The sequence below is a fragment of the Cucurbita pepo genome, chromosome 11 (genome assembly GCF_057944985.1).
Source record: "Cucurbita pepo subsp. pepo isolate OVF chromosome 11, ASM5794498v1, whole genome shotgun sequence".
In the NCBI taxonomy this organism is placed as follows: domain Eukaryota; kingdom Viridiplantae; phylum Streptophyta; class Magnoliopsida; order Cucurbitales; family Cucurbitaceae; genus Cucurbita; species Cucurbita pepo.
This window is the reverse complement of record NC_141808.1, coordinates 11,724,151-11,738,796: the sequence shown is the minus strand read 5'-3', so window position 1 is coordinate 11,738,796 and position 14,646 is coordinate 11,724,151. Positions and strand designations below refer to the sequence as shown.

Here is a 14,646-nt window from a genome sequence, read left to right as displayed (position 1 = left end):
TAAAAATATAAAAACACTTTGAATTAAAACAAAAGAGAGAAATTTTGTTTGTTAATTATTACAAAAGAAATTGCAAATATAAAATGAAATACAAAAGACTCTAAAAGACCGAAAAGGGACTGACGCTCCGGAACGACCCCCTCTGTGACTGTACAACTCTCAAACGCTCCTCTACCTCGACCAGCAGCCAGTGAACACCTGAGAAAAATAAATGAGAACGGGATGAGTATAAAAATTATACTCAGTAAGCCACCTACTTGTAGGCTCTCTTCGCATCTTAATTTAACAGAACTCCCACGGTTTTCTAATTCGGTTCTAGGACATCGGGTTCTAACCTTAGTCTCTTGGGTCTTGCCCCTTGGGTTTCACCGGTTCATCGTCCTTTCATTAGTCACCTAGAGGTTCCTTATGCCAAGCTAATATGGTCGGTATCTCTCTATGAGGCGCTACCTCTACATGGCTATCTAGAACTACATGGTACCTAGCCTAGGGGTGTGCTGAATACTCCTACGCCCATATAGTCCTCCTATGGGGGGGCGCGACCCAACCCGTTCCCATGCAGCTAATGGGCTGTACGACGTGGGGACACATTTCCCATGCGAAATGGCTAAGAACAGTAAGGACTGATCAGGGACCCTTGGTCCTCCCACGAAGCTATAGATACCGTTCTCACGCTAGCAATCTGTGAACCCTCCTAGGTACTTTCTTACCGTGGTAAACCGTTAAGTTTCTAGGGAAAAATTAAGTCAGGCTAGAGCGGCATTTCGCTCCTAACCAAGATTCCCTAATCTTATCAAAGAAATGGGCCCTAGCAATGAACAGAGGGTGCATGCAATCTTCTTCTAACATCATAGTATGTAATTCATGCAAACTAGGCATACCGGCTCAACGAGGCGATGACCTTCATCAAGCACCCAGAGCACGAAGTTCGCGCTCAATGGGACGAATTCGTCCATCAAGCACCCGAAACCCGGCATACACAACTCTAACATAAATTAAACGCATGCATACGTACAACGGAAGCTTAAGGCATACAAGCAACACTCAGGAAATTCACCCAACACATCATAACAATCCATCTAATTAAGCTCATTCATGGAGAGCTAATTCAAGGCAAAATTACTAACATGCATACATACAATCCAAGCGAACCCTACAAGTATTTCTTCCTAAATACCGGGTGGTGACTTACCTGGTTGACGCGTGCCCTCTCGCTAGCGTTTCTTTGCCCGTGAGGTGTCCAAAAATACTGATTTCTCTAAATTAAGTCCCTATCCACGTAAAAACAGTATTAGAACTGGAGCCGGGACAAAAATCGAGAAAACAGAAAACAACCGGGCCAAATTGGCCGTTCCACGCGCGCTCACGCGCCCAGCAGCACGCTGGAAGTGAGTGGCCACGCGCGCGGGAAGGCGCCAGCCGCAGGCTGCACGCGCGCCTACCACGCACGCGCGCCTGCCACACGCGCCCGCCTCCGCGTAGTCGCGGGTCGGCCGGTCCAGTCGGCTCGGCTCGCGTCGCGGTTCGGCTTGGCTTGCAGGCGACACGTGTCGACGCCTCGCTGGAGCTGCGTTGCTCCAGCCGATGGTCGACGCGTGTCCGGCGCCTGTCGCAGCCGTCCGGCGCCTGTCGCCACCGTCCGCCGCTCGCCGGCCGACTCCCTTCTTTTTTTTTTTTTTTTCTTCTTTCTTCTCTGCCCTCCGAAAACCGAAACACAACCTCCTTTTCCGATTTTCATATCTTTCGATCCGTAGATCGGATCGACATGATTCCTTCAATAAAGTTTTAGATCGTGTTACTGGCTACGTTCTCGTATATTTTTTTTTTTGTAATTTTCGATTAACTACCGGACGAGTTAAGAAGGTCGGAATTTCGCTCACCGTTCTAGGACGACTCTCGGATCTCCGCCTTCGGGTCGAAGTCTCGGCCAACTTCTTCTCAGATCATGCGTAGAGTTGTTCCTAGATGAATATATCAAGATTTCAGATCTTGATTCACAAAGGAAAACCGTAGATCTGAGAAAACGTTCAAGATCCTTACCTTGCGGGTTTTCTGACTTCTTGATGAAAAATGGGACTCCGGCCACCCACATTCTCTTTTCCCTTCCAAGAAAGTCTCTTTGCATGATCTTCACCTCCTTGCATCATGATCTTCACCGGAATAGACTCCGACGGTAGTTTTCGGTGAGTCTTCCGGCGGTTCATCCTTTCTCCTCTCTCTAGGTTCTCTCTACCCCTTTCTCTCACTATCTCTCTTTTGCAGGATTATGGATGGGGTTTCGTTTGGACCCCTTAGGTGGTTGGAGGGGCAAATTTACCTATTTGCCCCTCTCAACTTTTCCTATATATATATATATATATTTTTTTTTCTTTTTCTTCTTTCTTCGGGTATTACAAATTCTCCCCTCCTTAGGAACTTTTGTCCCCGAAAGTAGCTATCTCTTGGAAGAGTTTGGGATAGGCCTCTCTCCCGTCTTCTTTACGTCCTCGAGTTGCCTCTTCATTAAGGTGGTTACTCCCACGAGACTTTTACTAAGGTGGTCGCTCTTTCATACCATGGTCTGACCCGATAGGGTCTGGTACCCGTATAGGCGTACCATCTCTTTGACATATAACTTATCTCATCGATCTACTCGATAAGTGGTCTCATCTGGGATGAGGTGAGTTGTCTTGGTTGGTCTACCCCAAGTATCCAAATCACGTTACGAGTCTGTTTAGTCTTTGGCAAACCCGAGACAAAACCCACACTCACTACTTCTCATTGAAGGACTGTAGCAATCTTGTTAGGCGCTATTTCGATGACTTAACCTGCTAGCAGCATCGTCTTACGAAACCCGCCATGTCTCTCTTCATTCCCAAGCCACCCATAGTATCTCTTCAGATAACTTCGTACATCCTAGGTGGAACGTATCAGATGTATTGTGGCTTCAGCTAAAATGTCTTTTAGGATTTCCTCGTCTCAGGGAACACCTAGGCAGCCTTGCCAGTGCAAGACCCCGTCTGAGGAGATAGAACACCTAGTTGGCTTTTCCACCCCAGTCTGACTCCACACTTTGTTAAGGTGTTCATCAGATCTCTGGGCATCAAAGACACGTTTTCATAAAGTGGGTTGCATGGTCATCTATGCTATCTTAGCGATATTACCATTAACTGCAACCCCAGTTTCTAGCATTCTTCCTTCCATCTTGTAACTTTGCTTGCTTGGTGATCATTGCAGATGTATGAACGGTTTGTGTCATTCCATCTGTACGACCAAGTACCCGAGGCTCTTTAGTCAGTGTATGCTTGCACTTTTCTCCATGCTCGTAATGTTGCCATGTCACCATGGCAAGCACGGTCAGTGCTAGTTAAAGGTCATGAGTAGGGTAATTTTGTTCGTGCTCTTTCTGCTTTCTTGAAGGGTAAGCTACTGCCTCACCATTCTGCGTAAGCACGCACCCTAAGCCCTTACATGAGGCATTTCTATACGTTACAAGGTTGTCCAGCCCATCTTGAACTGCTGCAGTCACCAACCTTTGCTTAAGTTCCTGGAAACTCTTTCCGCCTACTGGTATTCAATCGAAGGGTTTTCCCTCCTTGGTTAACTGTGCAGGCGCTGCAGAGATCTTGGAAGTATCACGTACGAGTCTTGATAAGCGCCTACACTGCTGGAATTTGCAAAGCTAGAGGTCCTTCTAGAATCCTTGCAAAACGCTCACAGAGAAAGCTAACTTAACGGATTGATTCCAACCAAGAGCTGGTTAGAAGATGAATGACTCTTAGATCGAACTTGGAATCTATGATGGTCACTCTTAGATACCAAGACAATTCACTCCAGAATTAGCTTGATCAAAACTAATTCAATGAATCGGTTTAAACATCAAACCTAAAGTAAGGTTTGAAAAAGAATAACACCAAAAGGGTATCAAGAAAACACAAAGGTTTTTTTTTTCTGTATTCAACAAAATTCCATTACATGCCTTTAAATAGGTCTAAAAGGTAACCCTAACATAATAAAGTTCAGCCACCAACTACAAATGCTATTAAATAAAAATTGAAGCAAATAAGGCATTAATAAATTTCCTTAATTGGTAATTCAACTACCAAAGGCAAGTCTTCTAATTACTTTCCATCCTTAATTGGTAATTCAACTACCAAAGGCAAGTCTTCTAATTACTTTCCAATATCAGCCACTCCATTATCTTCTTGATTTGATATGCTAATGCTATAAAGATTTTTGGGCTCAAAAGACTTTGTTTCAACCTGTACACTAGCTAGCTTTTGAAGATGCAATGTATAGGCCTCTTGAATCTTCTTAACTTTGCTTCTTGTAATCGGTCCTTCGAGTACATGCACGTGATCAGTTGTTGGGTTCATATCAAGTCTTTCGAAAGATTTCTAGAACTTTGTACCTTAGTGACTGTGGTCAGTTTTGGCCACCTCATAGCTACTTCAATCTTAGCGGTGTCTGCGATGAATTCTCCACTTGACACCATATAACTTCGGATGTCATCTCAGACAGCCAAAACTTGCTTTGGGGAACTTAGCGTACAATTGGTGTGTCCTTAACATCATCATAACTTTCTCCCGAGTGTTCCTTGTCAACTAATTCCATCTTGGTGTACAACGACACATTGTCATTGAAGTCGTCTTTGACGATAACAAGAAAATCTCTTAAACATTCGATTAGTCTAAACCTAATCCTTAGCAAGACATTGATCAGGTCGAAAGGCTTATCGAACAACTTTCCTTCCTCGTGATTGCTCCTAATAGTTGCCTTCGATATATCACTCTCCTTGATCCACATAAGAGGTATCCTAAACTTGTCGAGACCCTTACAATCCTTACTACTTCACCAAGAATGGTCTCGTAGCTACCTCCCAATTGGCCAACATAGGTCTTTCCTCATAACGAGATAACTTGTCATGTAACTTGCCTAAGTACTAATACTCATCTGAGCTAAATGCAGGCTCTTTTGAAAATAAAGGTTCCTTGTATAAGTCCTCTGCATTCACCTAGGCCAACTCATGTAGTGTCTTATGATTGATCAAGTCCCATTTCCTTTCGTAGTGATATCTTATATTGGCTCGTGTGTGTGCATCCATCAAGTTCTTGTAAAGGAGCCTATGGAACTCACTAAAAACTCTTGTTTGGTAACCAGTCTTCCTCAAGCTCTGAGGATACTTTTATCTATGTCCAAGGTTTTCCGCAAGACACATTATGTCTTCTGCTCCCCTTACTAGTGCACTATCACTATCTCACTACTCTTCAGGTAGTTTCTAAACTCACGTTATCTAGCATCTCTACCTCTGTCTGAGCATGCTTCACAAGTATTTTGTTACACTCATGTGTGAAACTGGAGTTCTACCCTTTTGTAGTCCAGATCACTTATACAAGGGTTGGTTCTTATTAACGCCCATCTAGACTTTCTTCCTTCAAACGACAAAGGCATGACCATAGCTTGGCCTCTTTTCTTGTTGTTCTCAACCCTGAGGTTCGCTGGACTTACCTTGACAGTTCCACGTCCCTCACCTTGTGAGTATACATGCCCTGACCAAAGGATAGGTTAGAACGCAGTTTCATGGTCCTGATAACCACGTACTGCTTTTTGAACTCGGTCCTCTCCACCAAGGTCCAAAGCGACTTGTCATCCATTAGGTGATCCTTTAGTAGGAATATCCTACACCCCATGACTCATTAGTGGCATAAAGCGCACATCTCACTCATGGAAGTCCATGAACCTGAACTTATATCATGAAGACTCCAACCAACCTGGAAGCCAGGGCCTCCACAGCTTCACTCTCTCTGTTGGTGAATCTTATTTCTCGACTTCCAACTTAACCAAACTCACCCGTGAAAATGGTTTGCTTGAGGGGTGCTTAATTCCTATAGTGGTCGCCCTTACTTGTAAGAACGATATTGTTTGGGTCTATTATGTGGTTTGTGCACCAAGACTGCTCTATACTGTCTAGGCCTACTACGTAGTCTCCACGGAGGCATGCTTGACATCTAGAATTATGGTTGTGGGAGGCTGAGCCATAGGTATACCATCTCTTACTAGACCTTAGAAGGTCTGATATACATTTCTATGGGTTGGACGTCACGCACTTTGCGAAGTCACCCCTTTGTCTTCCTAAGCTCAGTAAGTTATAACGTGAACCCTCTCGGCCTCCTCACAATAACTCGAATCTAGCATCGACAGTAATAGAGTGAACTTTCACTATTAAACACTCTAAAGTGTAATCATAGTTACCACTTTTCCAAGACAAACATCAAATTTTTACAGCCTTGCAACCACTCATATCCTACTAAACAGGGTTAAAATGCATACCTGGTCGCGGCGAGGCGTGTCGTTGAGTTGAGTCACAGAGGTGTACGACTCTCTATCCTAGAAAAAGTCTACAGAATCTAAAACCGACTGCTCTGATACCAATCTGTCACGACCCGATTTTCGAGGCTTCGAAAATCAGACCGTGACTAAAAAGACGAAATCGAAAACAAACAAAAGAAAAATAAAAGAAAAGAAAACCAAAGTAAAAATATAAAAACACTTTGAATTAAAACAAAAGAGAGAAATTTTGTTTGTTAATTATTACAAAAGAAATTGCAAATATAAAATGAAATATAAAAAACTCTAAAAGACCGAAAAGGGACTGACGCTCCGGAACGACCCCCTCTGTGACTGTACAACTCTCAAACGCTCCTCTACCTCGACCAGCAGCCAGTGAACACCTGAGAAAAATAAATGAGAACGGGATGAGTATAAAAATTATACTCAGTAAGCCACCTACTTGTAGGCTCTCTTCGCATCTTAATTTAACAGAACTCCCACGGTTTTCTAATTCGGTTCTAGGACATCGGGTTCTAACCTTAGTCTCTTGGGGCTTGCCCCTTGGGTTTCACCGGTTCATCGTCCTTTCATTAGTCACCTAGAGGTTCCTTATGCCAAGCTAATATGGTCGGTATCTCTCTATGAGGCGCTACCTTTACATGGCTATCTAGAACTACATGGTACCTAGCCTAGGGGTGTGCTGAATACCCCTACGCCCATATAGTCCTCCTATGGGGGGGCGCGACCCAACCCGTTCCCATGCAGCTAATGGGCTGTACGACGTGGGGACACATTTCCCATGCGAAATGGCTAAGAACAGTAAGGACTGATCAGGGACCCTTGGTCCTCCCACGAAGCTATAGATACCGTTCTCACGCTAGCAATCTGTGAACCCTCCTAGGTACTTTCTTACCGTGGTAAACCGCTAAGTTTCTAGGGAAAAATTAAGTCAGGCTAGAGCGGCATTTCGCTCCTAACCAAGATTCCCTAATCTTATCAAAGAAATGGGCCCTAGCAATGAACAGAGGGTGCATGCAATCTTCTTCTAACATCATAGTATGTAATTCATGCAAACTAGGCATACCGGCTCAACGGGGCGATGACCTTCATCAAGCACCCAGAGCACGAAGTTCGCGCTCAATGGGACGAATTCGTCCATCAAGCACCCGAAACCCGGCATACACAACTCTAACATAAATTAAACGCATGCATACGTACAACGGAAGCTTAAGGCATACAAGCAACACTCAGGAAATTCACCCAACACATCATAACAATCCATCTAATTAAGCTCATTCATGGAGAGCTAATTCAAGGCAAAATTACTAACATGCATACATACAATCCAAGCGAACACTACAAGTATTTCTTCCTAAATACCGGGTGGTGACTTACCTGGTTGACGCATGCCCTCTCGCTAGCGTTTCTTTGCCCGTGAGGTGTCCAAAAATACTGATTTCTCTAAATTAAGTCCCTATCCACGTAAAAACAGTATTAGAACTGGAGCCGGGACAAAAATCGAGAAAACAGAAAACAACCGGGCCAAATTGGCCGTTCCACGCGCGCTCACGCGCCCAGCAGCACGCTGGAAGTGAGTGGCCACGCGCGCGGGAAGGCGCCAGCCGCAGGCTGCACGCGCGCCTGCCACGTGACACAATCGCACTTTCGAAGGCAGCGGACTAGCGATTGTGCGGCACTCACTTTCCAGCGACAAGTGAGTTAAGCCAATTTGTTCTTGCGTCGCCTACGGCCAAGCGACGTACGGTCGAGCCTCTAGCCTCGGTTTTAAAAGAAGGTTTTATAAAACGAGGAGAGAGAGAGATTTTTGAAAGAGAGATTTTAGAAAGAGACGTTATATAAGCAAGCAAGAGAAAGATAACAACGGCTTAGCATATATAACCTTGGGTAGGGAGAAGTTGACGACTAGTCATATCCCCCTATAGTACATTCTGGGCCATTTTAGTTCTGGCAGGCCTAGACATGATTTTCTTGAGGTGTCATACGCTCTAGAATTACAAAGGGAAAAACACTAGAATGAAAAGACATGACAAGGGTTTGGCTTGTCATGGGCATGCGGCCATGGGCAACAGGCCCTGAACAGGCATGACCGTGACATCCTCCCCCACCTAATTGGTTGACGTCCCCGTCAACTGACTACTTTCATACCTTGCGATGTGGGTGGCGGCGGAGTTCAGATCTTCGGCGCGTTCCCAGCTTGTTTCCTCTGTAGGGAGATTCTTCCATTTGACAAGGAATTCACGAATCGTCCGTACAGGTCTTCCTATCTTCCTAACCCTGTCGGCTAGAATCTCTTCCACTTCCTTTGTCTCTTTTTGTTTCAGATCGATGCTCGGTCTTGTGGTTGTATTTCAATGGTCGTCGTCTGGATCAGGGTGATAGGGCTTCAAGTTGCTCACATGAATGACGGGGTGAATTTTCATCCATGCGGGGAGTGCAACTCGGTAGGAGGTAGCCCCAATCTTTTTAAGGACTTCAACCGGGCCTTCGTATTTACGAACTAATCTCTGGTCCTTTCGGCTACGAAATCTGATCTGTTCTGGTCTCAGCTTGATAAGGACTTGATCTCCTGCACGGAAATGAAGGGGGCGACGCTTCTTGTTCGCCCATTTCTTCATATGCTTGGAAGCCTTCTCTAAATATGCTCGGGCTATATCTGTCGTCTGCTTCCATTCTCTTGTAAAGTTGTGAGCTTGAGGGTTTTTTCCTGCATAAGGATGATCAATAATATGGGGTAAGGTCGGTTGTCGTCCACTTACAATTTCAAAGGGACTCTTCCCCGTAGACGAGCTTGTTTGACAATTGAAGCAAAATTGGGCGACATCTAACAATTGTATCCAGTTCTTTTGGCGAGCGTCGACGAAGTGACGTAAGTATTCTTCGAGCAAGCAGTTGAACCGTTCTGTCTGTCCATCGGTTTGAGGGTGATAACTCGAGGAGATGTTCAAGGTTGTTCCCAAGAAAGCGAATAACTCAGTCTAGAATGTCCCAATGAATCTGCCATCCCTGTCACTGATGATGCTCGACGAAATGCCCCATAACTTTACAACGTGTTTGAAAAACAGTTGGGCTGTGAGTTCCGCCGAACATAATTTGGGAGTGGGGATGAACGTCGCATATTTTGAGAACCGGTCCACAATAACCAAGATGGCGTCATATTCCCCGACTTTTGGGAGGTGTGTTATGAAGTCCAGAGATACACTTTCCCAGGGTCGTGTTGGCACAGGTAGAGGTTCCAAGAGTCCAGAGACTTTGGCTTTCTCGATCTTATCCTGTTGGCAGATGAGGCACGTCTTGGTGTATTGCATGATGTCGTCTCGCATGTTTGGCCAGAAGTACCCCTTCTTTATTAGGGCGTATGTTCTTTGCCATCCCGGGTGTCCGGCCCATAAGGTGTCGTGACATTCTTGAATGAGCTTCTTCCTCAGTTCTCCCATTCTTGGGACGTACAATCTGTTTCCTTTGGTTATCAGGAGGTCCCCCTCAACCCAAAACTGCCGTGTCTTTCCAGCCTTAGCTAGTTCGACAACGGCTTTGGCCGATGGGTCTTTGTGTAAATGTTCCTTGATGATGTCGCGCATCGATCCATCGATCTTACTTGAATGAATATGGGCTAACATGCACAAGGCCGCATGTTCGCCCTTCCGACTCAGCGCGTCGGCTGCTTGATTACTCTTTCCCGCTTTGTGTTCGAACTTGAAGTCGAATTCAGCCAACGACTCCTGCCACCGGGCTTGTTTTGCTGTTAATTTTGGTTGATCAAAGAAGTGGCAAGTGGCGCTGTTATCCGTCTTCACTACGAACTGCGATCCTAAGAGGTACTGTCTCCAGACTCGAAGGCAATGGACTATAGCCAGCATTTCTTTCTCGGAGACAGTGTATCTTCGTTCGGCATCGTTGAGCTTTCGACTTTCGTAAGCGATGGGGTGGCCTTCTTGAATAAGGACCCCACCGAGAGCAAAGTCGGAAGCATCGGTTTCCACTTCAAATGGCTTTGTGACGTCAACCAACCCGAGGACAGGACCCCTCGTCATGGTTGTTTTCAGATTTTCAAAGGCCATTTGACAATCATTCGACCACGACCAAGGGTGGTCTTTCTTCAACAGCTCTGTCAATGGGGCGGCTCGTCGTGAAAACTCTTCGACGAACCGCCTATAGTAGTTGGCTAGTCCTAAGAAGGACCTCAACTCAGATACGGAAGTAGGAACCTTTCATTCTTGGATAGCTTTTATCTTGTCGCTATCCATACTGATTTGTCCACATCTGACGACATGTCCAAGGAAGTGGATGCATGTTTGTGCGAATGCACATTTCTCCTTCTTCACATACAGCTGGTTCTGCCGGAGCTTGTCAAACACTAACTTCAAGTGCACTTTGTGTTCCTCGAGGGTTGTGCTGTAAACAACAATGTCGTCGAGGTATACTATGACGAACTGATCCAGGTATTCGTAGAAAACCTGGTTCATCAACGTGCAGAACGTAGCTGGGGCGTTTGTCAAGCCAGTCAAGCCAAAGGGCATTACTAGGAATTCGAAGGCCCCATATCTTGTTATGCACGTCGTCTTGGGTTCGTCCCCTTCGGCAATACGTACTTGATAATATCCCGATCGTAAGTCCAATTTCGTGAAGTACTTGGCCCCGTGAAGTTGGTCGAACAAATCAGATATTATCGGCAGAGGATATTTGTTGCGTACTGTCACCTTGTTTAAGGCTCTATAGTCTATGCACAGACGCAACGTCCCATCCTTCTTCTTCTGGAATAGTACGGGGGCTCCATAAGGGGCCTTTGCCAGGCGAATGAATCCCGCCTTCAGCAATTCGTCTAGTTGTTTCCTCAATTCGGCTAGCTCGGGTGGAGCCATCCGGTATGCATTCTTTGCGGGCGGCTTAACCCCGGGGAGGAGTTCGATTTCGTGGTCAATGCCTCGACGAGGTGGTAGTGTTTGTGGTAGACTCTCTGGCATTATGTCGGTATAGCTGTCTAATACATCCTTGATTTCCTCTGGGACAGTCTCTTCGGTGGTTGCCTCTTCTATCAGTGGTATGGCCATGAAGGTAGGTTCCTCTCGTGCGAGTCCCCTTTTCAGCTGTATGGCCGAGATCATCCGAAGATTACCTGGTTGCTTGATGCTTGCAGGTATTACTGTGGGGTTACGGTCGGTGATCACTAAGCATTTTGCCAATGACATTGGGATGACTTTGTGTTCTAGGAGGAACTCCATCCCAAGTACCACATCGAAGTCGTCCATGCGAACCACGACAAGGTCTAGCTCTCCAGTCCAATCCCCTATTTTGAAGGGGACTCCTTTGGAAACTCCCACAATAGGCAAGGCCTCGGAGTTGACAGCTTTCATTTTCCCCGGGTCCTTTCCTATGGTGAGTCCCAATCTTCTGGCTTCTTGATCAGCAATGAAGTTGTGGGTTGCTCCAGAGTCTATCAGAGTGCTCTTGCTCAGTCGAGAGTTTATGGTGGCATCTACGAACATAAGCCCTTTCTCTATTATCTCCTTCGGTTCGACTTTCCGTTGGAGGGCTGACAAGAATTTGAGGGCGCCCATTCGGGGGTTGTCGTGATCTTCTTTCTTGTCTAGCAAAGTCTCGACCCTTGCCTCATTGCTCTCTTGGATGGACACTTGGAGTGCAGTGAGAGAGGCCCGATGAGGACAGTAGGATACCTTGTGGGGGCCTTTACATAGCATGCATTGCAAAGGCGTCGTCGGGTGGTTCTTTTGGTGGTAAGGCCCTCGAGATGTCCCCGCTTGATTGTTCTGAGGAGGTCTATCTGTCCATCCATTCGATCTGTTGGGGCTTCCATTTCGATGGCCTGGTGGTCGGTATGGTTTGCCCCCATTGTTTGGGGCTGGTGTCGCTCTTCTTTGGGATCCTGCTTCGTTCCCACAGTCCACGAGTCTCTCGGTGCAGGCCATTGCGGCAGCTAGGGTTTGGACCCTGTTCTCATGTATCTTTGTTTTGGCCCACGGTTGTAGACCATTTATAAAGAAGAACACCTTGTCCTTCTCTGCTGTACCCCTGATATCCAGCATCAGGGTTGAGAATTGTCTGACGTAGTCCCGTATGTTTCCAGTGTGTTTCAGGGCTACTATTTTCTCCATTGCTATGTGTCCTGCGTTTTCGGGGAGGAATTGTTCCCTCAACTCTCTCTTGAGGTCCTCCCATGAGTCAATGGTGCACAATCCATCCTCGATGTCTTGCACCTTCGTACGCCACCACAGTTTGGCGTCGTCTACGAGATACATCGCAGCTACAGTCACCTTCTTGTCGTCGGTACAAGCCGTTGTGGCTTTGAAGTACTGTTCGACGTCAAAGATGAAGTTCTCCAACTCTTTGGCGTCCCGATTCCCTTTGAAGGCTCTAGGGTCTGGGAACCTTAGTTTGTTGGATCCTGTACTAGTTTGTCCAGCCGTGACACCTTCCACGGCTTTCATGGTAACTTCAATTCGAGTGCTCATGGCGGACATCCTTTCTTGGAGGTCGTCGACTGTTGATCTGAATTCATCAGCCAATCCATTGAACAAACTCATCATTGTGTTTTGTAGTATGTCGAACTCTTCGCCACGTCCCTCTTTGTGTGCGACAGAGCTATCCGGACTATCAGACGGTTTTGGGCTGCTCGTAGGAGCAACTCTTTCTTCGAGCGAGGTCACTCGAAATAACAGTTCTGCGATTGGCAACCCGTCTAGGCGGTTGCCCATTGCGTCGACTTGGACGACTTTCTCACTCAGTTCGGTCACCCGTGTTTCCAAGAAACGGAGGGTGTCAGGGACTTCTTTGAGGAACAGCATTTCCTCCTCTATTAGCGTAAGCCGATCGGCTTGTGCTTTGGGTGTCGACTTTGTCGTCGACATGATTTCGGTCTGTATGACGTTACGGAGCTAACAAAGCTCTGATACCACTTGACACAATCGCACTTTCGAAGGCAGCGGACTAGCGATTGTGCGGCACTCACTTTCCAACGACAAGTGAGTTAAGCCAATTTGTTCTTGCGTCGCCTACGGCCAAGCGACGTACGGTCGAGCCTCTAGCCTCGGTTTTAAAAGAAGGTTTTAGAAAACGAGGAGAGAGAGAGATTTTTGAAAGAGAGATTTTAGAAAGAGACGTTATATAAGCAAGCAAGAGAAAGATAACAACGGCTTAGCATATATAACCTTGGGTAGGGAGAAGTTGACGACTAGTCATATCCCCCTATAGTACATTCTGGGCCATTTTAGTTCTGGCAGGCCTAGACATGATTTTCTTGAGGTGTCATACGCTCTAGAATTACAAAGGGAAAAACACTAGAATGAAAAGACATGACAAGGGTTTGGCTTGTCATGGGCATGCGGCCATGGGCAACAGGCCCTGGACAGGCATGACCGTGACACCACGCACGCGCGCCTGCCACGCGCGCTCGCCTCCGCGTAGTCGCGGGTCGGCCGGTCCAGTCGGCTCGGCTCGCGTCGCGGTTCGGCCCGGCTTGCAGGCGACACGTGTCGACGCCTCGCTGGAGCTGCGTTGCTCCAGCCGATGGTCGACGCGTGTCCGGCGCCTGTCGCAGCCGTCCGGCGCCTGTCGCCACCGTCCGCCGCTCGCCGGCCGACTCCCTTCTTTTTTTTTTTTTTTTTCTTCTTTCTTCTCTGCCCTCCGAAAACCGAAACACAACCTCCTTTTCCGATTTTCATATCTTTCGATCCGTAGATCGGATCGACATGATTCCTTCAATAAAGTTTTAGATCGTGTTACTGGCTACGTCCTCGTATATTTTTTTTTTTGTAATTTTCGATTAACTACCGGACGAGTTAAGAAGGTCGGAATTTCGCTCACCGTTCTAGGACGACTCTCGGATCTCCGCCTTCGGGTCGAGGTCTCGGCCAACTTCTTCTCAGATCATGCGTAGAGTTGTTCCTAGATGAATATATCAAGATTTCAGATCTTGATTCACAAAGGAAAACCGTAGATCTGAGAAAACGTTCAAGATCCTTACCTTGCGGGTTTTCCGACTTCTTGATGAAAAATGGGACTCCGGCCACCCACATTCTCTTTTCCCTTCCAAGAAAGTCTCTTTGCATGATCTTCACCTCCTTGCATCATGATCTTCACCGGAATAGACTCCGACGGTAGTTTTCGGTGAGTCTTCCGGCGGTTCATCCTTTCTCCTCTCTCTAGGTTCTCTCTACCCCTTTCTCTCACTATCTCTCTTTTGCAGGATTATGGATGGGGTTTCGTTTGGACCCCTTAGGTGGTTGGAGGGGCAAATTTACCTATTTGCCCCTCTCAACTTTTCCTATATTTTTTTTTTTCTTTTTCTTCTTTCTTCGGGTA

At 46.4% G+C, this 14,646-nt stretch overlaps 1 long non-coding RNA gene across 1 annotated transcript; it reads right to left on the bottom strand.

Moving 5' to 3' along the window:
- LOC111787599 (uncharacterized) lies at positions 1-14,646 on the bottom strand. The gene is made up of 7 exons (XR_015422900.1): positions 14,309-14,646; positions 14,149-14,229; positions 7,705-7,783; positions 2,041-6,710; positions 1,881-1,961; positions 1,193-1,271; positions 1-198 (listed from the first exon to the last, which is right to left on the bottom strand). It is a non-coding gene; the product is annotated as an uncharacterized LOC111787599 (long non-coding RNA).